The sequence below is a fragment of the Spermophilus citellus genome (genome assembly GCF_964194105.1).
Source record: "Spermophilus citellus genome assembly, chromosome: 4".
Classification (NCBI taxonomy): Eukaryota; Metazoa; Chordata; class Mammalia; order Rodentia; family Sciuridae; genus Spermophilus; species Spermophilus citellus.
This window is the reverse complement of record NC_138185.1, coordinates 109,904,821-109,928,061: the sequence shown is the minus strand read 5'-3', so window position 1 is coordinate 109,928,061 and position 23,241 is coordinate 109,904,821. Positions and strand designations below refer to the sequence as shown.

Here is a 23,241-nt window from a genome sequence, read left to right as displayed (position 1 = left end):
GAAAATACTAATCAAAAAAAAAGCAGAGTGGTTATTTTAACCTTACACAAGGTGATTTCAAAACAAGAGGAAATTATCAGGTATAAAGAGGGAAATAACACAATAAGATAAAGGAGAATTAACCAAGAAAATAAACAGACATTAAGTGCATATGCACCTACAGGGCAAAGCTTCAAAACACATGAAGCAAAATCTGATAGCACTGAAAGGAGAAATAAACAAACCACAATTATATTGGAGACTTTAGTATTTGCCTCAAGATAATTGATAGAATAAGTAGACAAAATTAACCTGATACAACAGTCTACCCAACAGCAGCAGAAACTACATTCTTAAGTACACATGGAACACTCATGAATATAAATTATATTCTGGGTCATAAAATAGACTTTAATAAATTTTATATAATTATAATCATGTAAATGGGGAGCTTTTCAATCATAATGGAATGTAACTGCAAATTGGTAGCCAAAGGAGACCTAAAGTTCCCAAATATTTGAAGTTAAATAACACAAGGAAACAAAACAACAAACTTCTAAATAATCAGTGCATTAAAGAGGAAGTCTCAGATAAACTTGAGAAAATATTTTGAACTGAATGAAAGTAACAACATGTCAAAATGTAAAATACAGCTAAAGCAATACCCAGAGGAAATTTATATGGTTTCAGATTTTTTTAATAGAATTTTATTTTTTTACAGCAGTTTTAGGTTCACAGCAAAATTGAGTGGAAGGGGCAGAAATTTCCCATTTAATTCCTTTCCTTCACACATGCATGGCTTCCCCCATTGTTGTTTTTCCATATTGATAAAGAAGAACGTTTTGAAGTCAAAAATTCAATGTTTAAACTTGAGAAACTGGGAAAAGCAAATCAATCTCAAAGCAAGTGGAAGAGAGGGAAAAACAAAGAAAAGAGCAAAAATCAGTGACATTGGAAACAGGAAAAACAATAAAAAATAAATAAAACAAAAAATCTGGTTCTTTGAAAATATTAATGAAATTGATAAACTTCCAACTAACATTATATTTTATGATCAAACACCAAAAGCTTTGCCCCCTGAGATTGGAAAGAAAACAAGAATTTCTGCTCTCATCACTTCTATTCAACATTATACTGGAGACTTCAGTCAGGGCACTTAGGCAAGAAAAGTAAATAAAAGACATCCAGATTGAAAAGGAAGAAATAAAACTCCCTCTATGTATAGATGAGTTGAAGTTATATGTATAAAATATTCAAGAAATACATAAACTCATAAAAAACACTATTAGAATTAATAAATGACTTTAGCAAGAATGAAAGATGCACGTTCAATATACAAAAATCAATTGTATTTCTATCTGCTGAGGTCAAATAATCAGAATATGAAAATAAGAAAAAAAATCCCTCTTATGGAGGCAATGGGAAGAATAAAAAACTTAGGAATAAGTTTCACAAAAGAAGTGTGATACATGGACAATAAAAACTCTGAAACATTTTTAAGGGAATTAAACACCTAAAAATGGAAAAACAGACATTCTTCGCCCAGAGTCGCTGCAGTTTCCTGCTTCAACAATGCTTGGACCCCACCTGGCTGGTGCTCAGAGCCCCAGCCCTCAGCCACCCTGCACAGCGCCCTCAGACGCCCCAAGGCCATAGCACCTCTCCCCAGCTGCCCCAACACAACCACATCCCCCTCACAGGTGCATCAGAACTACCACCAGGACTCGGAGGCCCCATCAACCGCCAGATCAACCTAGAGCTCTAGCCTCCTGTGTCTACCTGTCCATGTCTTACTACCTTGACCATGATGATGTGGCTTTGAAGAACTTTGCCAAAGATTTTCTTCACCAATCTCATAAGGAGAGGGGACATGCCAAGAAACTGATGTGGCTGCAGAATCAATGAGGTGGACGAATCTTGCCTTAAGGATATCAAGAAACCAGACGGTGATGACTGGGAGGGTGGGCTCCATGCCATGGAATGTGCTTTGCACTTGGAGAAAAGTGTGAACCAGTCACTTCTGGAACTGCACAAACTGGCCACTGACAAAAATGACCCCCACTTGTGTGACTTCATTGAGACTCATTACCTGAATGAGCAGGAGAAATCCACCAAAGAATTGGGTGACTGTGTAACCAACTTGGGCAAGCTGGGAGCCCCAGAATCTGGCAAGGCAGAGTGTCTCTTTGACAAGCACACCCTGGGATACAGTGATGAAGAGAGCTAAACCTTAGGCTGACTTTCCCATAGCTGTGGAAGTGACTTCCCTGGTCACCAAGGTAATGCATGCATGTTGGGTTATCTTCACCTTTTCTATAAGTTATACCAAAACATCCACTTAAGCTCTTTAATTTGTACCATTCCTTCAAATAAATAAATTTGGTATCCCCCCTCAAAAAATGGAAAAACATCCATCTGTGTAGTATCGGCCTAAGGAGTGACATATATGTCAATGGAATAGAATTGAGAGTCCTTACATTTATTGTCAATTGATTTTCAACCAAGGTAACAAAATTTTTAAATGGAGAACGAATATTATTTTCCACAAATGATGCTGGGATAACTAGATAGCCACATGACAAGGAATGAAGCTGAACTCCTATGTCTTACCATTTACAAGAATCAACTCATAAAATGGATCAACGACATACATGTAAGACTAAAACTATAGAACTTCAAAAAAAATAGAAGAGTAGATTCCTGGGCACAGTGGCATATGTAAGGCAAGAGGACCACAAGTTCAAAGCCAACCTCAGCGACTTAGCAAGGCTGTAAGCAACCTAGTGAGCCCCTGTCTCAAAATAAAAAATAAAACGGTTGGGGATGTGGCTCAGTGGTTAAGCATCCCTGGGTTCAATCATTAGTACCAAAATAAATTTTTTAAAAGAGTAGATAGTCATAATTTTGGATCAGTTAGTAGTGTCTTACATGTGACACACCTAAAGCACAAACAACAAAAGAAAAAAATAATAAATGGGATTTCACCAAAATTAACAAGTTTCCTGTTTTAAAGGATACCAACCACAAAGTGAAAACTCAGGCTGTGAATGGGAGAAAATATTTGCAAATCATTTATCTGATAAAGGACTTATACACAGAATATACAAAGAATTTTTATAACTCTACAATAAAAAGACAAATAGTGCAATTTAAAAGTGGGTGAAGAATTTAAATAGCTCTTCTTCCAAAGACCAAAAAAAAAAAAAAAAAAAAAAAAGTTCAGTAAACATTTAGATGCTCAAATCATTAATCAATAGAAAAATGCAAATCAAATCCAGTTAGATACCACTTCACTCTCACTAGCATGGCTAAAATAAAAGACAAATCCAAACTAGAGGATCCAATTTCTCCATTTCAGTTAAGTTAACTGAATGTGTTACATATGTCACTAAGGGAGTCTAAAAGCTGGGCTGAGGATGTGGCTCAGTGGTAGAGTACTTGCCTAGTACTTGGATAGGCCCTGGATTCAATCCCCAGCACTGCAAAGAAGAAAAAAAAAAATCTGAAAGCTGACACTCTTGTTTACAGGAAATTTTTATTTGTAGTCTGCCATGGTTTATCATCTTTTTGTCAAATTTCATTGATATTAATGAATTGATAGTAGAGAAGTTATTTCCAGTAAAATTTAATCTCCATTAAATAACATTCATTATTCTGACAATCGATGTAATAATAGTCTTCAAAAAGGAAAGTAGTAATTTTTTAAAAATCAGGTACCACTACTTAGTTTCAAGAAATTATTTCCAAGGGTTAGTCTGCCTGAATCTACTAAACATTTAAAAGGACATTTGAGGAGAAGCACTGATATTAAATGGTTTGAAAAATATCACAGTAAGCCAGGCACAATGGTGTACATCTGTAATCCCAGAGTCTCAGGAGGCTGAGCCAGGAGGACCACAAGTTTGAGACCAGCCTAAGCAACTCAGTAAGACTCTGTTTCCAAACTAAAATTTAAAAGGATGTGGAGTTTAACTCAGTGGTTAAGAACCCCAAGGTTCAATCCCTAGTGCCAAAAAAGAAGGAAAAATATCACAGTGAAACTATCTTCGTTGACATCTAATATAGAGACAGCATGACTCTGGAAAGGACTGTTAGAGTCTTGTACCCATTCTGAGCAATTCTCTATCATATATGACTTTTATTTGACTAGCCAATTCAACACGAGGAGAAAAACATCAGAAAAATTACAAATTTATTTTTGCACCAACTAAGATATGGTCGAGTCTTTTAATGTAAAATGAAAGTACAGCAGTTCCCCATATCCACAGTTTCACTTTTCACAATTTCAGTTTTCCCCAGTTAACTGCAATCTAAAAATATTCAATAGATTATAGAAATAAATAATTCATAAGTTTAAAAAGAAGTCAGACAATAACAGGTGTTGAAGAGGATGTGGAGAATTTTGAGCCATTACACTTGGAAGATAGGATTATAATTCAGCAGTTCTTCAAAATGTTAAACATAACATTACCATATGTGTCAACAATCCCTTTCCTGGGCATATGCCCAAGAGGGATGAAAATATATCCACACAAAAACCTGCATACAGATATCCAGAGCAGCATGATTCATAATAGACAAAAAGTGAAAACAAGCCAATTGTTAATTAGATTATGAAAATTTGGCATAGCCATACAATGAATGATATTAGGCCCCAAAAAGAAATGAAATAATGATATATGCTGCAATGTGGATGAACTTCGAAAACAGCATACTAAGTGGAAGAAGTAGTGACCAGGCCATGTATTGTAAGATTCCAGTCATATGAAATATCCAGAAGAGCCTAGTCTGTCGAGATGGAAAGTATGTTAGTAGTTCACCAGGAGCTAGAGAAGCAGAGAACAGGGAGTGATTCCTAAAAGATATTGGCTTCTTTTTGGAGTGATGAAAGTATTATGAAATTAGATAGTAGCAATGATTATGCCACTCTATGAATAAAAACAAATGAGGGGATGGGGTTGTGGCTCAGTGGTAGAATGCTTGTCTCGCAGGTGTGAATCACTGGGTTCAAGTCTCAGCATCACATATAAATAAATGAATAAAATAAAGGTCCCTCAACAGCTAAAAAAATATTTTTAAAAACCAAATGAATGGGCTGGGGATGTGGCTCAAGCGGTAGCGCGCTCGCCTGGCATGCGTGCGGCCCGGGTTCGATCCTCAGCACCACATACCAACAAAGATGTTGTGTCCGCCGAGAACTAAAAAATAATAAATATTAAAAAAAAAAAAAAACAAGTGAATGGGGCTGAAGCTGTGGCTCAGAGGTAAAGCACTCGCCTAGCACATGCAAGGGCCTGGGTTCGATCCTCAGCACCACATAAAAATAAATAAAATAAAGATATTTGTCTAGTTACAACTAAAAAATAAATATTAAAAAAAAGTGAACTGTGTGTACTTTTAGATAAAGGTGAATTTCATGGTATGTGGACTATATCTCAATAAATCTCTTATTAAAACAAAATTGATAAGCCTCTATCAGACTGACCAAGGCTTTTTAAAAAGAGAGAGAGAAAACATAAAATACCAGTATTAGGAATTTAAAAAGATACTCCTACAGATTCTACAAATATTAAATAGAAAAAAATGGGAATAATGTGAAGAACTCTGCCCATAAAGTGAATAACTTTGATGAAGTAAATTCCTTGAGCAATACAAACTATCAAAACTCACTCAACAAAAAACAAATAATGTGAATAGTCCCATATATGTTCAAAAAATTGAATTGGTAGTTTAAAATCTTCCAACATAGAAGACATAAGCCTTCATTAATTCTATCACACACTTAAGAAAAATATAATACCAGTTCTCTGCAATCTTGTCCAGAAATCAGAAAAGGAAGGGATACTTTCCAATTCATGTTATGAGGCCTCATTACCCTGAAACCAAACCAGAAAAGGCATTATAAGAAAAGAGAACTGCAGACCACTAACTGTTGTGAGCATAATTGTAAAAATCCTAAACAAAATATTATCAAATAGAATCCAGAAATATATAAAAAAGGAAATGTATCTCAATCAAGAGGGATTTATCCTAGGAATGCAAGGCTGGTTCAACATTCAAAATTCAGTTACTGGAAAGGTACTAGGAAATGTTGGTCAATAAATTACAGTTAGATGAGAGAAATAAATTATATTGTTCTATTGTATATAGGATGACTATAGATAATATATTTCAAAAGTTAGAAAAAATGATTTTGAATACTTTTACTATAATAAAATTATAAATGTTTGAGGAAATAAATAATGTTTACCCTGATTTGAACATTACACAGTGTGTACATGTATTGAAACATCATATGATATCCCATAAAAACGTATAATTTTGTGCCCATTTTTAAAAATTTAATTACTGTAATTCACTGTAATAACAGATTAATGAAGAAAAGCAATTTAAAAATCAACAATCAAAAGCTGGGGATGTAGTTCATTGGTGGTAGAGCACTTGCCTGGCATGTACAAGACCCTGGGTTTGATCCCCAGTGCAGCAAAAAAGAAAAAAAAAAAAAAAATATATATATATATATATATATATATATCCATTTATGTTAAAAAACAAAACAAAACACAAAATGCTCAGCAAATCAGAAATAGAAATGAACTTCGTTAACCTGATGAGAAGGATCTACAAAAGAGTGGTGAAAGACGGAATATATGCCTCATAAGTCAGGAACAAGTCTCAACAGTCCTGTTCAATGTCATACTGGAAATTTCTCCCAAAAGCTTTAAGGAAAGAAAAAGAAAAGGCAAATAGACAGGAAAGGAATACATAAAACATGACCATCTATGCAGAAATATTATGAAATCTCCAGAACTACTCCTAGAAGTAATTAAGGTTAGTATAATATCAGGATACAATGTAAATAAATCTATTGTATTTCAGCATACAAGTAATGAACAATTGGAAGCCACTGAAAATCAAAAATGCTTTTAATACCATGTATAATAGCATAAAAATTAAAGGTTTAGATACAAATATGACAAAATGCATCACACAATTTATATGCTGAAAACTCAAAACATATGAAAGACTTAAATTTATATGGCTGTATGTTGTTCTTAGTGTTGGTAATATGTCAGTTTTCCCCCAAAAGTGATAATATGTTTAATTCAATCCAAATCAAAATCCCCATAGGATTTTTTTTTAATTACAACTAATTGATTCTAAAATATGTTCAGAAAGTCAACAAAATTGAAATAGTCAATAATTTAGAAAAATAAGAACGAATTTGGGGACTCATACTTCTTGATCTGAAGACTATTATAAAGCTCCAGTTATCAAGAGAGTGTGGTATTGGTCAAAGAACAGACACACAAATCAATGGAACAAAATAGAGTCTATAAATAGATCTGCACAGATATGGACAATTGAGTTTTTACTAAGTGGATAATTCAGTGGAGAAGGAGTGAAGGTCAACTTTTAAACAAATGGCACTTTAATATCCATATGCAAAAATGTGAACCTCAATCTTTAACTCCCACTTTAACAGAAATGAAATTAAAATAAATCATAGAACTACATGTCAAAACTACTTGTAAAGAAGAAAACAAGTTAAACTCTTTCTAACCTCAAGTTAAGTGAAGATTTCTTAGATGTGACACCCAAAACTAGATCCATAAAAAGAAGGTATTGATAAATCAGACTTCATCAAAATTAAAAATGTTTGCCTCTGTAAATGTTCTGTATTCAGGATATGTAAAGAAATCTTGAAATTCAACAGTAAGAAAACAATCCACTTAAAGCTTGGTTGTAAAAGGCACTTCACCAAAGAACTCTGAAGAGAGCACATAAGCACATGAAAAGATTGTCAACATAGTTAGTTATTAAGGAAATGCAAACTAAAACCATGATGAGATGCAGCAGTATAACTATTAAAATGGTCAAAAGCAAAAAGCAACCCTGTATAATATCTGACAGTATCAGGTGCTGGTGAAGATGGAAATTCTCACACTCTGATGACAGAAATGAAAATTGATTCAGCCACTTTGGAAGAATTTGGCAGTTTCTTATTTTTATTAACAGTTATTAATTATACACATTAATGTGGTTCAGTGTGATATTTCTTTACGTGCATACAACTTGCACTGATCAGATCCAACCACTTTTACCCACCCTCCCCCAACACATACTCTTCCCAACCTCTACATTCAGGTTAACGTCTTTAGCTTCACTATGAAAGAAAACATGCTGTACCCGTCTTTCAGTCTGGCTGGTTTCTCTTAACATAATGTCCTCCAGTTCCATCCATTTTTCTGCAGATGTCAGGATTTCATTCTTCTTTATGCATGATTAATACTTGTGTGTGTGTGTGTGTGTGTGTGTGTGTGCGCGCGCACACACATACACACCAAATTTCCTTTATCCATTAATCTGTTGTTGGGCACCTAAGTGATCCCATATCTTAGCTATTGTGAACAAGGTACAATGAACATGAATATGCAAGTGTCTGCTTTGTATTCTGGCTTCATTCCTTTTGGATATATACACAGAAGTGGGCTAGCTAGATCATGTGGTAGTTCCATTGCCGGTTTTTTGAGGAACCTCCTACTGTTCTCCATAGTGGCTATACTAATTTATATTCAACAACAGTATATAATAGTTCCTTTTTCTTGACAGTTTCACCAGCATGTGTTAATTTGTTTTTTTTTTATAATGGCCATTCTAACTGGGGTAAGATGATGTCTCATTATAACATTGTCTTGCATTTCCTTGATACCAAGTGGTATTGAGCATTTTCTTCATGTATTCATTGGCCATTTGTATTCCTTCTTTTGAGAAGTATCTATCAGATCATTTTCCCTTTTTAATTAGAATATTTGTATGGGTTTTGTTGTTGTTAAGTTTTTTGATCAGTTTTGGGATATTAACCCTCTGTCACATCTGACTAGCAAAGATTTTCTCCTATTTTGTAGATTTTCTCTTCACTCTGATGAGTTTGGTGTAACCCCACTTGTTAATTTGTGCTTTTGTTCCCTGTGCTTGGGGGTCCTATCCAGAATATCATTGCCTATACCAACGTCTTGAAGTGTTTCCCCTGTGTTTTCTAGTAGCTTCAGAGTTTCAGCTGTTACATGCAGGTCTTTTATCCATTTGGGGTGATTTTTGTACAAGGTGAGAGAGAGGGATCAAGCTTCAGTCTTCTACATGTGCATATCCACTTTTCCCTGCATCATGATTGAAGAAACTCTCCTTTCTCCATTGCATATTTTTGGTGCTTTTGTTGATAATCAGTTGGATATAGATGCATACGTTATTTCTGGGTTCTCTGTTCAGTTGTCTAGCCTATGTCTCTTTCTGTGCTGTCTATGCTCTGTTTTGTATCTTGAAATCAGGTGCTATGGTGCCTCCAGCTTTGTTCTTTTTGGTCAAGCCCAATCTGCTATTCAGTATCTTTTGTGCTCCCAGATGAATTTTAGAATTCTTTTCTAGTTCTGTGAAGAATGTCTTTAGTGTTTTGATGGGGATTGCATTGTAATAAAGTTGCATGTATGCTTTTCATATTACCCAGCAACCCCACTCCTTGGTATTTATCCTAGAGAAACAAAAACTACATTCACATAAAAATCTACCCATGAATGTTCAAAGCAGCTTTATTCTGTTGCACCAAAAGCTAGAAACAACCCATTATCCCTCAGCTGAATGAAGTGTGGCACATCCTTACAATGGAATACTATTCAACAATAAAAAAAAATAAGCGTGGATTAATCTCAAATGCATTATGCTAAATGAAAGAACACAGGCATCACTTTGTTGTGATATTCTGGAAAAGGCAAAGAGGTTTGGAGAAAAGAGGCTGCCAGGGAAGAAAAGTAGGGGAAGGGTTTAACTGCAAAGTGGTAACCCAAGAGAATATTTCAGGGAGATGAGACTCTTGAATTTTAAAACATCTCAAGTTCATATCTTTAAAAGTTGCATCACTTTTTGAACCAGCATAATGCTATGGTCCTTGTCTAACCGTATGATCAATAACAAGGGAACCCAGATTTCTTGAGCCAAGGCAACCTGGGAAATTTAGCCAAAAAGGGTAAAGCAACTATAGCAAACAATGCCTGGAAAAGTCTTCATCCAAGATCCCATCCTCGAAACCTCTCACAGGGAAGGACAGCTCACTCAGTTCTTTGCCAAGCATTAAATTTTCCCTATTCCAGGACTGTGCAGTGGACACACTCTGGCCCTTGGGAGCTGCCCTAATGAGCTGCCCAAGTCTCTCTTATTGCTGTCCTCAGGAGCTCCTAGTGTCCTCCCCAGGGCTCTAGCAGTTGCTATATTGAGGTCACTGTACCCAAACAGCCCTCCGCCTCCCCCATGTTGCTCCTGGGTTCTGTGAAGGAGATGCAGTCTGGCTTACAGTGTCATTGATGCCATGCTGGAGTGTCTCCCATCTAGCATGGAACTATGTCTTTTTTTTTTTGTAAAGACTTAAGTGAGGCTTTGTTGTGCTATTGCAGTCTTCTCCTATCACCATGACAACCAGGGCATCATTAAAGAAGAATCAGTCTATTACCATGAACTTTGCCACCAATTTAGAGATCAAAGTAGAATTTAGATATTATTTCTCATACCACCTTAACCCCAAGTAAATTCATTTATAACTTCTGCCAAGCTGTAAAGACATAATTTGAGCCACCTTAAGTAATAAATAGGAAGTGACTGGATATATTATATCAGAACAAAAGTATTAATATTTTAGGGGCCCTAACCAATTAGAATATTTGTAGATACACTGAATGTCTACTTAAAAATATTTCTAAAACTATGAGTAGCTGCTGTATAGCTCATTTTCTTACACACCTACCATATTTCCTCGTTCCAGTGTAAAATAAAAGAGTGGGCATAGAAAAAGTCAGGAGGCCAGAGGTCAATCATGGCTCTGATACTTGCTTGCTGTGTGACTGTTGGCAAAGTACTTAACCTTTCTGAATTTAAGTCTTCTCATCTATAAAACTCTGTCCCACAGGATTGTGAAAAGTAAATAAGATAATTTACATAACCACTTACATTTACTTCTGCAAGTAAGAGAAATATAAGGTCCATGCAGCCAAAAATATTTGGGAGACACTCAGTGTGTGGTTTGTTCCCTGTTATATCCCCAGCTCCCTGGGCAGAGCCTAGAATAGAGTAGGCACTAAATACCTATCTGTTGAATGACCATTGAGTAGGTTTCAGGATGGATTAAGATCTCAAATGGGCAAGTTTCAGAGATGTCTGTTGCACGTAATTTATAATAAAGTTTACAAACAGAATAAACAAGATTAAAATATAGAATAAGGATGCTTAAGTTTTGCCTTGGGATTTTCATTTATATATATCCTTCTCATGCTTATATTCCATGTATTGTGTAGAAGTAAGTGTTAGGCTATTTAAGTAAGAATATGCTTATGTGAATGTGCATGGTGTGTACCTGGTATTCACAGAATGTAGACTAGGTATCATGTCGCTGATTCTTGCAGTTGTCCACATCTCAAGTTATCCAAGTCTCCTGAGCAGTGGTTATTCAACTTGGTTTGCAGCAGAATTACCAACAGATTGCCTTACCTACTTCCAGAGGTTCTGGTCCAGGAGGTATTATGGTTTGCATGTTGAGGCTTGGTCCCCAGTGTAACAGTGTTGAGAGGTATTGGGGCCTTTAAAGAAAAGAATAAGACAAGTGTGGGGCCCCACCTGTAATCCCAGTGACTGAGGGATTACAGGAGACTGAGGCAGGAAGATTGCAAGTTTGAGGCCATTCTCAGAAATTTAGGGAGACCCTGTCTCAAAATAAAAAGTAAAAAGGGCTGGGGATGTGGTTCAGTGGTTAAGCACCCCTGGGTTCAATCCTTGGTACAGTAAAAAAAAAGGGGGAGAAATAATAATTTTCTTGCAGAAGTAAATTCTCACTCTCATGGGACTGGACTGGTTACCATGAGATGTGAGAGTGCATTGTTATAAAGTAAGTCTGGTACCTCCCATTGGTCTCTCACACACCTGTGCACTCTCCCTTCCACTTCTCCACCATGTTGTAATGTAACCAGGGGGCCCTTGCCAGATACCAGTGCTGTGCTGTAAGGACTTTTCAGCCACAGAATCATGAGCCAAACAATTCTCTTTTCTTTATTTATCCCTCAACATCAAGTATTTTGTTATAGCAACTCCAAGAAGATTAAGAAAGTCCAAAGTGGAGCCTAAGAATTTTTATTTTTAACAAGTTCCCAGATGATGCCAATACTGTTAGTCTAGGGATCTCACTTTGAAAACCATGACTCTAGATCTAGGCCACTGTAACTGGACCCCTCTATCTCTTGGTGCTTCGTATCCCAATGGCAGCTGCAGTCCTCAGGTGGAGTAAGAACATTTCAAGCTTCACCTTGAGTTCCTTAGCCCAATTTGGAAAATGGAATGAAAGTAGAGAAGTTAAAAAAAATCTGTGTTCTTGGAGTCTTTGAGTGATTACTTCCAGAAGAAAGAATAAGACTTTCCTCCCAGAGAACTGCTAGGAGCTGTGATTTGAATCATGGTCTTACAGCAGGAGCTGCACCTGTGATGGAAACTTCCAATGGAAAGGTACAGGTCAAGATTGCCCCAGTTGCCATGGTGATGCCTTGCTTAAAGGAGGTTCTGTGCTAGGCATGGGAAATAATTTATAATAAAATATTTATCATAAAAATAATTTATAATAAAATTTAAAGTCTTGATGCTGAGTGCTACTTACACTTTTCCAATAAGTCCATAGTAGCCTCAGAAAGTTAATCCTTACCTGGCAGTAAAGAGTTAACTCAAGATTCTTCTACCCCCAATTCAACATTGCTTGAAATCTTGTGTATTATCTTCCAAATATGATTTTGCATTTTAGTTTGCATCCATATGGTTCAATCTAAAAATAATGTTTTAAACTACTATTGTTGCAGAAATGTTCTTTACCCATTCAAACTTGGTGGATGAACTGTTATCCTTGGATATGTAACCCTGTAACTCCAGAGACATAAGTGTTCAGTCTTGGAAGAGGATCATGTGCAAGAATCATAACCAGACAGAATAATTAAACAGGAATTTCTTTCTGTACATTTGCTCCAAGTGGACATTAAAATTGATATTTAGTTACTGCTTGGAGTTCTCGTACTCAAAAAATCACCCAAGTTTGTGTTCATTTGTATCTATACAACTAACTCTCATATTAAGGTAGCATCTAAGGACATCCCATGTGTCTTAGATAGACTGCCACTTCCATGACCAATTTGCTCATCTGGCATGAATTAGTACCATCATCTTGAGATTCTCAGTGACTGGGACAGTTGGTTACAACTCTGGATAGGTTGTTTGGAATTTCCTTCATGATTTTGCCTCTTTTCATTGGATTTAAGCTGATACTTCAAACCTCCACTTTCAGTCACCAATTTTTGTAATTAAAAACAAATCCACAAATCCCCAGCATTGAGTAGCTTTTGGGTGCCTGGAACAGAAATGGAATTAAGTATGATTGTATATTTATGTATTCTTTAAAATTAAAGCATGTAGTTAGAGTAAAATGTGGGAGCCATTTGTGTGTATTTGTGTGTGTGTGTGTGTAAAATTAGAGAGAAATATTTTGGTTCATAGTGAAATAAAATGTAAAATACTAGCCGTCCCATGATGTTGAAAATCAACCCTTCTGCTTATTGCCCAATGTCATCCCAAATTAGCCACAGGCTTGGTGCTAAGGATTTGGATGAGGCCCTGGGGTTTTGGTTTTTTGTTTTGTTTGTTTTTTTTTTTCTATTTGGAATAGATCTATTTAATTTTAAAATTCTGGCTTCAAATATTGGTGTTTTACTCAGTTGCAAGCCAACTTCAACACCCATCAGTCCACAACCACCAAATATTACAACTCTGAAGCACACGTAAATTAGATAACAGGGATCTGGATTCATTTCCTAGGGCTGTCATAGCAAAATACCACAAAGTGGGTGGCTTAAAACAACAGAAATTCATTTTCTCACAGTTCTGGTGACCAGGGCTCTGGAATCCAGGTGTTGGCAGGGTTGGTTCCCTGGTGGGAGGCCGTCCTGAGCGTCCTGAGTTCTGGTGCTCACTGACAGCCCTTGGCACCCCTGGCTCATGGCTGCCTGACTCCAGCCTCTGCCTGTGTTGTCACGCGGCCTTTTCTGTGCATCTCTGGGTCTGTTTGTCCAAATTGCCCTCTTTCTTAAGGACACCAGCCACATTGGATTTAGTACTCATCCAGTAGGACCTCATCTTCACTTGATTCCATCTGCAAAGACCCTGTTTCTAAATAATGTCACATTCACGGGCTCTGAATGGACACAAGTTTTAGAAGGACACCATTCAAATCAGTACGATATCTTTGTGGCTCTGCAGTTACACATAAACACGCACAACTGTGAGGAGTGTCCGTCTCCTTCTTGTTTTGGTAGAATACTTTCTTATTTTGTAAAGTTGTGTGTGTGTGTTGTTGTTGTTGTTGTTGTTGTTTTGTTTCTTGGGCCAATTGAATGACTTTAAACTTTAGCTGACAGTACATGTGGGGTGGTGCCTGGCCAGGGAGTTACCCTGTTCAGCTGAAGTACACATCTGACAGCAGGAGAGTACCATCCACCTGACCACCACCACCTTTTTCCCCCAGTCAGGCAGGGCCAACCCACCTGTTGGGGATTCAACACTTGATGAATATGCAGAGCGCTTCTTTTCTCTTCTGATGTGATCTGATCACCAGTAGAATCCTAGAATCCCCACATGCAGGATCCCAATATACAGTTCTTTCATGGGAAGCTCTGGGGCACAACTAACCAGAATGGGAGGCAGGAGAAACTGAATTCCCACTTCCAACACATCTGACATATTTTTCAGACAGCTTCTGTCTTCCCTGACTGTGCCCAGAGGAGGCCTCCTTGGGTATCCATTGCTGCATTTTGTATGCATACGAGGACCCTGATTAAATACATCTCCTCTTGCTATTGAGGGGGGTTGCTGTTTTTCAAACTCAGCCCTCTTGGCTTCTGGTATTTTCTAATACCCAACAAGTTCTCATTAAATATCAGTTCCTTTCTGACACTGGGGATCATAAAGAGAAAGTTTAAAGCCAGTCCCACACTAGTAGGTTGGATGGGTAAACCAAAGAAGGTGTACCCTGTGCAGTAGCCTATAGCCATTAGAAAATGATTACCCCTAGATGTCCATGACACAGAAGGATATATCTTAAAGCAGTAACATTTGTGTTTACATCATATAGCTGCTTGTTGGGACTGACAGGGGGTGATGGCAAGGAAATCCAAAATAAAGGGGGAACTAAAATAAGAGAGGCAAACTCATTCAACAAAAGCACCATGAGCTGAAGAGTCTGATGAGTTCCACTTTCTGCTCTTGAGGTTTAGAAGCAGGTGGCAGGAGGGCTTAGACAGAGCATAGACACTAACAGAGAACAGCATGAGCTGCAGGAGTCATGTGCTGTTAAATGACAAGCACTTGGACAAGACCCTCAGGATGAGCCTGGGAGTTGGGCATTATTCAGCAACATCTGCTGAGTGTCTTCAAGTACTAAATAAGACAAGAATTTTATCCTATGAAAAATCACAGTAGAACTTTTGAAAAAGCAAAGGCATAAATTACCATCATTTTCTCTACTTAACTGAATCAAAACAAGAAATCTGTGTAAAATGATTGCAGATTAGGGTCAAATTACAAAAGACCTTGACTATGAGTCAGAGGAAGGTGGACTTTATTCTCTAGGCATGGAAATTTAGGAGTAGAGGAGAGATAAGAGGAAATGGGTATTTCTGGAGGATTAACCTAAGGTATCATGCAGAGAGGTCCATGGTAAGTCTTCTGCTATCGTCCACATGGAAGACCAAGACAACTTGGTTGTGAGAGGTGACTGGACAGAAGAGGAAATGGAGACCAATGTGGCAGCAGTTTAAAGGAGGTGATATGTCTGGTGGGTGACTAGCTAGGAAGAAAAATAGAGAAGCATCAAGGATGATGGCCAAAACGTGATTCTGAGGAATGGGAGAACTTTTATTTTTAAAGCAGGTGATCAGAAAGCAGGCTAATTTGGGGCAAGAAAGATATTGGGTTTATCTCTAAACAAATTGAGCTATCAGAGACCCATTAGAGACATGATCCTCCTGGAACTTCTAATGTGCATACATAACTTTCCCTGCTCATGGCAAGGGGACAGATGAACCTGTAGAGGAGAGTGTGGCCTAGCCGGTGGCATCCGCGAGTGGGAGGAGATGAGATGCTGCGTACTCCAGGACCTGTGTGTGATATGAAGGAACCTTTGGACTTCAGACTCTAGACTCTACCCATCTTCCTACTCTTCAGCCTGTGTTAGTTCCTAAACCCAGACCTCAGCTGCCACTATCCTGATCAAAACCCTTTCATGCCTCCCCACTGACACCATCAAGGCTGCCAAGGTCTTCCCCTCCACTTCAGCGGGGGCTCCTATTCCACACCCCAGGACTGACCTTCTCCAGTCATACCATCCCACCAGCCCTCTACCTTTGTCTCTTCTGTCCCCAGTGCCCCTGCCCCATCCTCTGTCTGGTGAATCACATCCCATGCTGCAGATCCTGACTCAAATGACACCCCTCCCAAGATCCTTTGCATCCCTTAGAAATGTCACCGTGGCTCTCTTCATGCTGTGTCGGCTCCAAGGACTCAGAGCTCTCAAACACATGGGCTGTATCTCCTCTTTTCAGGTCTCCAACACTTCATTGCATAACTTATTTTCTTACTTAAACCACAAGTAAGATCTATTTCACACAACCTTATTTGAGACTTAAAAATGCACAAACTTTCTTTAAAGTCAGTGAATATTCAAAGGAAGTTTGGAGACAAAATAAATCAGATGATCAAATATTTTAAGGAGTAAGAATTAGCCATACCTAGGTCTAATTCAGCAATGAAATAAGAACAAAGCCTTAGTGTTCCCCTTTAACTCAACCCCTCCCAACCTAGGGTTATAGAATGCCAGAAAGAAAGGCAACCTTCTTTCTCTGGTACTCTCTGATTTCCATCCAAATATGTGACATCACAGTGTAGAAAATCACTCAGGTTCAAGTTTACCTAACTTAGGATGCCAAAGTAAATCCAAACTGAAAGATTGCTGTGTGATAGGTGTGCATATATGTTTACCAGGAACCATGATTTGGACATTATATCAAACTGGACCCAATCTATATCAGAAGATACATTTGCTTTTTTGCCCTAAAAAGAATTTTTGTGCATCATTGCATGTATTTACCATGTTGGTCCAGAGGATAAGAGGACAATTTTTAGATTAGAATTCTTAAATAGGAATGTTCCCATGTGACCAAGATTCCTTGGCAATCTATGGACGATGCTCAAATTCACAGCATAAAATATGGAAAAGTGCAAAGGAAACCAAGTATATTGAAATATAATTATAAAAATATTCTTAAAAAGAAATTTTGCTATAAATTAACATGGTTTTTTAACATCAAAATAAAAGTTACCCTGGAGGGTCTAATAATTATTGTAATTTCAAAGTAGTGGTGAGTTTTAAATAAGATTTCAAAATATCTATAACATATTTAATACTGATGGCAAAAGTCACAGTACTGCATACACTTATGGTTTGTTGCTGATATTCATAACAGAAGGAAATGCTAAATATCTGTTGGAGGTTGTTAAAATAAAGATGGAATCCATAGACCCCTCCAAGGTGGTTATATGAAGTTAATAGTTATATTCCATTTTCAGGCTTCCCAGTTTAGCTGTCTGAGTCACTTGAGTGCATGCCTATGTGTAGGCTTCCATGGGGGCTTGTGGACCAGACCACAATGGCAAAGGAACCAGGCTCCAGGACTTCAGCCACCATTCTGACAGTGGCCAGTGGTGTGTGAGACCACTTTGACCTTAGATTTGGACATTATATCTGCTACTTCCCTGATCGAACTGCTGAAACATTAAGAAGCTTGGGATTTTTGTCACTAGGAAGAATTTAACCTTTGTTTCTCAAAGGAAGAAACAGATAGCTAGTTCACAAAGATCTGTCTATAAAAAGACATCACCTTCTTCGTCTGGTTGTGGGAGCAAAGGGTTTCGTCATCGTCTATAGTGGGCATTAAGATTGTGGCATCAAGGGTATGAGAATCAGTGCTTACATATATAAACTATTCCTATATGGTTCTTAGAGAAGGGGTCTGTTGATACAGATATTTAGGCCCAAAATATATGCTCAGAACTAACTACTAAAACTGGAATGAAACCCAAATGTCAAGCCAAAGTAAAGATTTCCTCACATTGACAAAGCTATAAAAATAGCTTGATCAGCCTGTACCAAAGCTTGGTCTTCACTGAACACACCCTCTAGCAAGAGCCACAGGCCACCTGCATCTTTTGCGAGGGCTTTCTGGACACCATTACAGGCCCTGGAACTGCTTACAGACACATAAATTGTAGATGCAGCTGTTTTCTATATGCAAGACCAGGTGGGGGCTAGGTTTGGAATGGTTTCAGAAGCCAGCCCATGGCATGTGGAATTAGGACCATATTTGCTAAAAATGTGATTTTAAAATCATTTGCTATTGTCTGGTTAAATATTCATCTAACCCTTTAGAGAGGATGTGTGGATAACAGTAGTAAATGATAAGAAGGTTCAGGGTCTCACTTTTTTATTTCCTAGGATAACTCCTGCAGCTTTCTCCTGTGTAGTATTTCAAATAGATCTTTAATGGACTTTTTGGTTTCCAAATAATAACCTCTTCTACACTATTGCCTTTCCCAGCAATAAAATCTTAGCCAGAAACTACCTCAATTCAAAGCTTTTAATGTTGTGAATTGGATTTTAAGGAGAAGCTATAAAAAAGGGGGAAAATGACTATACCCCACAGGAGTATTTCTGCTTGGACCATGTCCTTTATAGCAATTAAAAATGTTTAAGTTTTAATGAAGGTAATACATGCATATAGGAAAAAAATTTTAAATGGTGGTAAAATGACAAAATGGGAAATAAATGTCTCCTTTCTCATCCCCCATCCCAACCTAAGTACCAGTTCCCATCCCCAAATGTTAACAGTTTTATAACCAGACTTTTCTAAATAGTTCTATGTTTATATTAAGTATATGCTTTTATATAAAAGTATGCACAAATGGGGTCATATCAAAAACACTGATTCATTTTAAAATGTATCACAGAGTTCTTTCCACACTCGTGTCCACATATCACCTCATCCTTTTTAAGGCCACTTGGTCCTTCATTTTTTGGATATCTAACATTCAATTTATTTGAGCAATCTTTTATTGATGGGCATTTAAGTTGGTTTTGGTTTTCTGTATTAAAAAAACTGTAAAGAATATCTTCATTGAAAATATTTTTGTAGCTAGGATCACCCCCACAGACCCTTATGGGAGCTCAGACTCAGGTCAGGCTCAGGACTGCCCCTGCCAACCTCATGACCCACACCAGAGCCCAGGCCCAGGCCTAGGACCACCCCCTGCTGACACTTGCAGGAGCCCAGGCCCAGAATAGGCCCAGAACTACTTCTCCCAGCCGCTGACCCACACCAGAGCCCAGGCCCAGGTCAGACCCAGGACTGCCCCCACTGACCTGAATGAGAGCCCAGACCCAAGACCGTCCCTGTTCAGAATGGAAGACCATACTGGGACTCCTCATTCACCAACATGTTGTTCCCCCAGCCTGCCTCCATCTTGGGACACCACAGCCATCGCCATAGTTCTCCCCATGTAGTAGCCTCCACTTTGGGACAACAGACAGGGCCTAGAGGCAGCTGCATCTCCAAACAGGCAGACCAAAGCCATTGTATGATCCACCCTTTTAGCCCCATCTCTGAAAATGGTTGCATCCATCTTGGGACTCCCCCACTGCTATCTTGAATTACCTCCACTATTGCTGCCACCACCTTTAGTTATAGTAGCATCCATCTTGGGACACGGGTTGGGGACTAGAAGCCAACACCAAGGTGAGGTACAGGAAATCTGCAGGGAAACTTAAGATTACAGGTAAAAACGTAATACCTGAGATCTGTACTGCAAGAAAGGAAGACACATAGACAACATGGAAAAACAAGGGAAGAAAGTGCCCCAAACAAATCAAGATACTACAGTAGTGGAATCCATTGACAGCACAGTTGATTGAAGTGTCAGAGAAGGAGTTCAGAATGTATTAATTAAAATGATCTGCAAATTAAATAAAGACATAAGAGAGCAAATACAGGCAAAAATGATCACTCCATCAATGAGATTAGAGAACAAATACAGGCATTCATTGATCACACCAACAAAGAGATAAGGGAGCAAATACAGGTAGCAAAAGATTACTTCAAGAAAGAGAGAGAGATTCTGAAAAAAAAATCAGAAATCCTTGAAATGAAGGAAACAATAAACCAAATAAAAAAACTCAATAGAAAGCATCACCAACAGACTAGATCATATGGAAGACAGAACATCCAATAATGAAGACAAAATATACTATCTTGAAAATAAAGTTGGCCACACAGTGAAAATGGTAAAAAGCCATGGACAGAACATCCAAGAATTATGGGATAGGATCAAAAGACCAAATCTAAGATTTACTGGGATAGAGGAAGGTACAAAGATTCAAACCAAAGGAATGCACAATCTCTTCAATGAAATAATATCATAAAATTTCCCAAACATGAAGAGTGAATTGGAAAATCAAATACAAGAAGCTTTCAGGACACCGAATGTACAAAATTACAACAGATCTACATCAAGGCACATTATAATGAAAATGCCTATTATACAGAACAAGCATAGAATCTTAAAGGCCATAAGAGAGGAAACAGATTATGTATAGGGGGAGAGACCAATTCAGATCTCAGCAGATTTTTCAACCCAGACTCTCAAAGCCAAGAGATCCTGGAACAACATATACTGAACAACATATTCTCAAAGAAAATGGATGCCAACCAAGAATCTTATATCCAGCAAAATTAAGTTTCAAATTTGATTAAGAAATAAAACCTTTCATGATAAACAAAAGTTTAAAAAATTTATAGCAAGAAAGCCTGCACTACAGAGCATTCTCGGCAAAATATTCCACAAGGAGGAAATGAAAAATAACAATGAAAATCAGCAAAGGGAGGAACTGAACTAAAGGAAAGGCCAATCAAAGGAGAAAACAATTCAAGTTAAAAACAAAAAATAAACCAAAATGTCTGGGAATACAAATCATATTTCAATAATAACCCTGAATGTGAACAGCCTAAACTCATCAATTAAAGGGCACAGACTGACAAACTGGATTTTTTAAAAAACCCAACAATATTCTACCTTCAAGAGATTCATCCACAGACTGGAGGTAAAAGGGTGGGAAAAAAAGGTACCACTCACATGGACCACGTAAACAAGCAAGGGTTTTCATCTTTATATCAAATAATGTGCCCTTCAAACTAAAGCTAGTGAAAAGGGATAAAAAATGACATTTCATACTGCTTAAGGGATTTATACATCAACAAGACATAGCAATTATAAATATCTATGTCCCAAACAATGAGGCATTTGTGTATATCAAACACTTCTCAAATAAGAGAACCAAATAAACCACAACATAATAATACTGGGTGACTATAATATACCTCTGACACCACTGGATAGATCTTCCAAACAAAAACTAAACAAAGAAACTATAGAATTCAATAAAACAATCAATAATTTAGACTTAACAGACATATATAGAATATTCCATCTGTCAAAAAGCAAATACACTTTCTTCTCAGCAGCACATGGATTCTTCTCCAAATAGACCACATGTTATGCCACAAAACAGGTCTTAGCAAATACAAAAAAAATAGAGATACTACCCTTCATTCTATCTGACCATAATGGAATGAAATTAGAAATCAATGATAAAATAAAAAATAGAAGCTACTCCAACACCTGGATACTAAACAATATGCTATTGAATTACACATGGACAACCAAAGACAACAGGAAGGAAATAAAAAAAATTATTAGAGGGAAATGAAAATTCCAATACAACTTAATAAAATCTCTGGGACATTATGAAGGAAGTGCAAAGAGGAAAGTTCATTGCATTAAGCTCATTCATTAAAAGAATAAAAAGTCAACAAATAAATTTCCTGACATTATATCTCAAAGCCCTAGAAAAAGAACAGACCAATACCAAAAGTAGTAGAAGACAGGAAATAATTAAAATCAGGACAGAAATCAATGAAATTGAAACAAAAGAAAAAAATTCAAAAAATTGACAAATCAAAAAGTTGGATTTTGAAAAAAAAATAAATAAATTGACAAACCCTTATCCACCCTAACAAAAAGAAGAAGAGAGAAAACTCAAATTACTAAAAATTTAAGATTAAAAAAAATCACAACAGACACTATTGAAATACAAAAGACAATTAGAAACTACTTTCGAAATTTATACTCCAGTAAAATAGGAAACCTGGAAGACTCCAACAAATTTCTAGAGGCATAGGATCAACCCAAACTGAGTCAAGAGGACATACACAATTTAAACAGATCAGTTTCAAGCAAGGAAATAGAAGACAGCATCAAAAGCCTATCAACCAAGAAAAGCCCGGGACCAGTCAGATTCACAACTGAGTTCTGCAAGATCTACAAAGAATTAACACCAACACTCCTCAAATTATTCCATGAAATAGAAAAGGAGGGAGCCCTTCCAAACTCATTCTATGAAGCTAGTATCATCCTGATACCAAAACCAGGCAGAGACACATCAGGAAAAAACATTTCAGACCAATATCCCTGATGAATATAGATGCAAAAATTCTCAATAAAATTCTGGAAAATTGCATACAAAAATATATTTTTAAAATAGTGCACCATGATCAAGTGGGGTTCATTTCAGGGATGCAAGGTTTGTTCAACATATGTAAATCAATAAATGTAATTCATGACATCAATAGACTTGAAGATAAGAATCGTGATTATATCAATTGATGCAGAGAAAGCATTTGACAAAATACAGCATCCTTTCATGTTCAAAACACTGGAAAAACTAGGGGCAGTAGGAACATACCTCAACATTGTAAAAGCTATCTATGCTAAAACCATTCTAAATGGAGAAAACTGGAATCATTCCCTCTAAAAACTAGAACAAGATAGGAATGCCCTCTTTTCACCACTTCTATTCAACATAGTCCTTGAAACTCTAGCCAGAGCAATTAGACAGATGAAAGAAACTAAAGGGATATGAATAGGAAAAGAAGAACTCAAACTATCATTATTTGCTCATGACATGATTCCATACTTAGAGGATCAAAAAAAAAACTCCACCAGAAAAATTCTAGAATTAATAAATTAATT

General features: G+C 37.2%; 1 protein-coding gene and 1 pseudogene across 3 annotated transcripts in view; both read left to right on the top strand.

Annotated features, from left to right (window-relative positions):
* Nucleotides 1–2,206, top strand: part of LOC308647339 (ferritin heavy chain-like) — a 31,008-nt pseudogene extending 28,802 nt beyond the window's left edge. Inside the window, exon 2 of the transcript in view lies at nt 1,526–2,206. The product of the transcript in view is annotated as a ferritin heavy chain-like (transcript). The remainder of the gene's footprint in view (nt 1–1,525) is intronic.
* Nucleotides 1–23,241, top strand: part of THSD4 (thrombospondin type 1 domain containing 4) — a 630,142-nt gene that overhangs the window by 548,805 nt on the left and 58,096 nt on the right. The gene's annotated exons all lie outside the window — the stretch shown is intronic.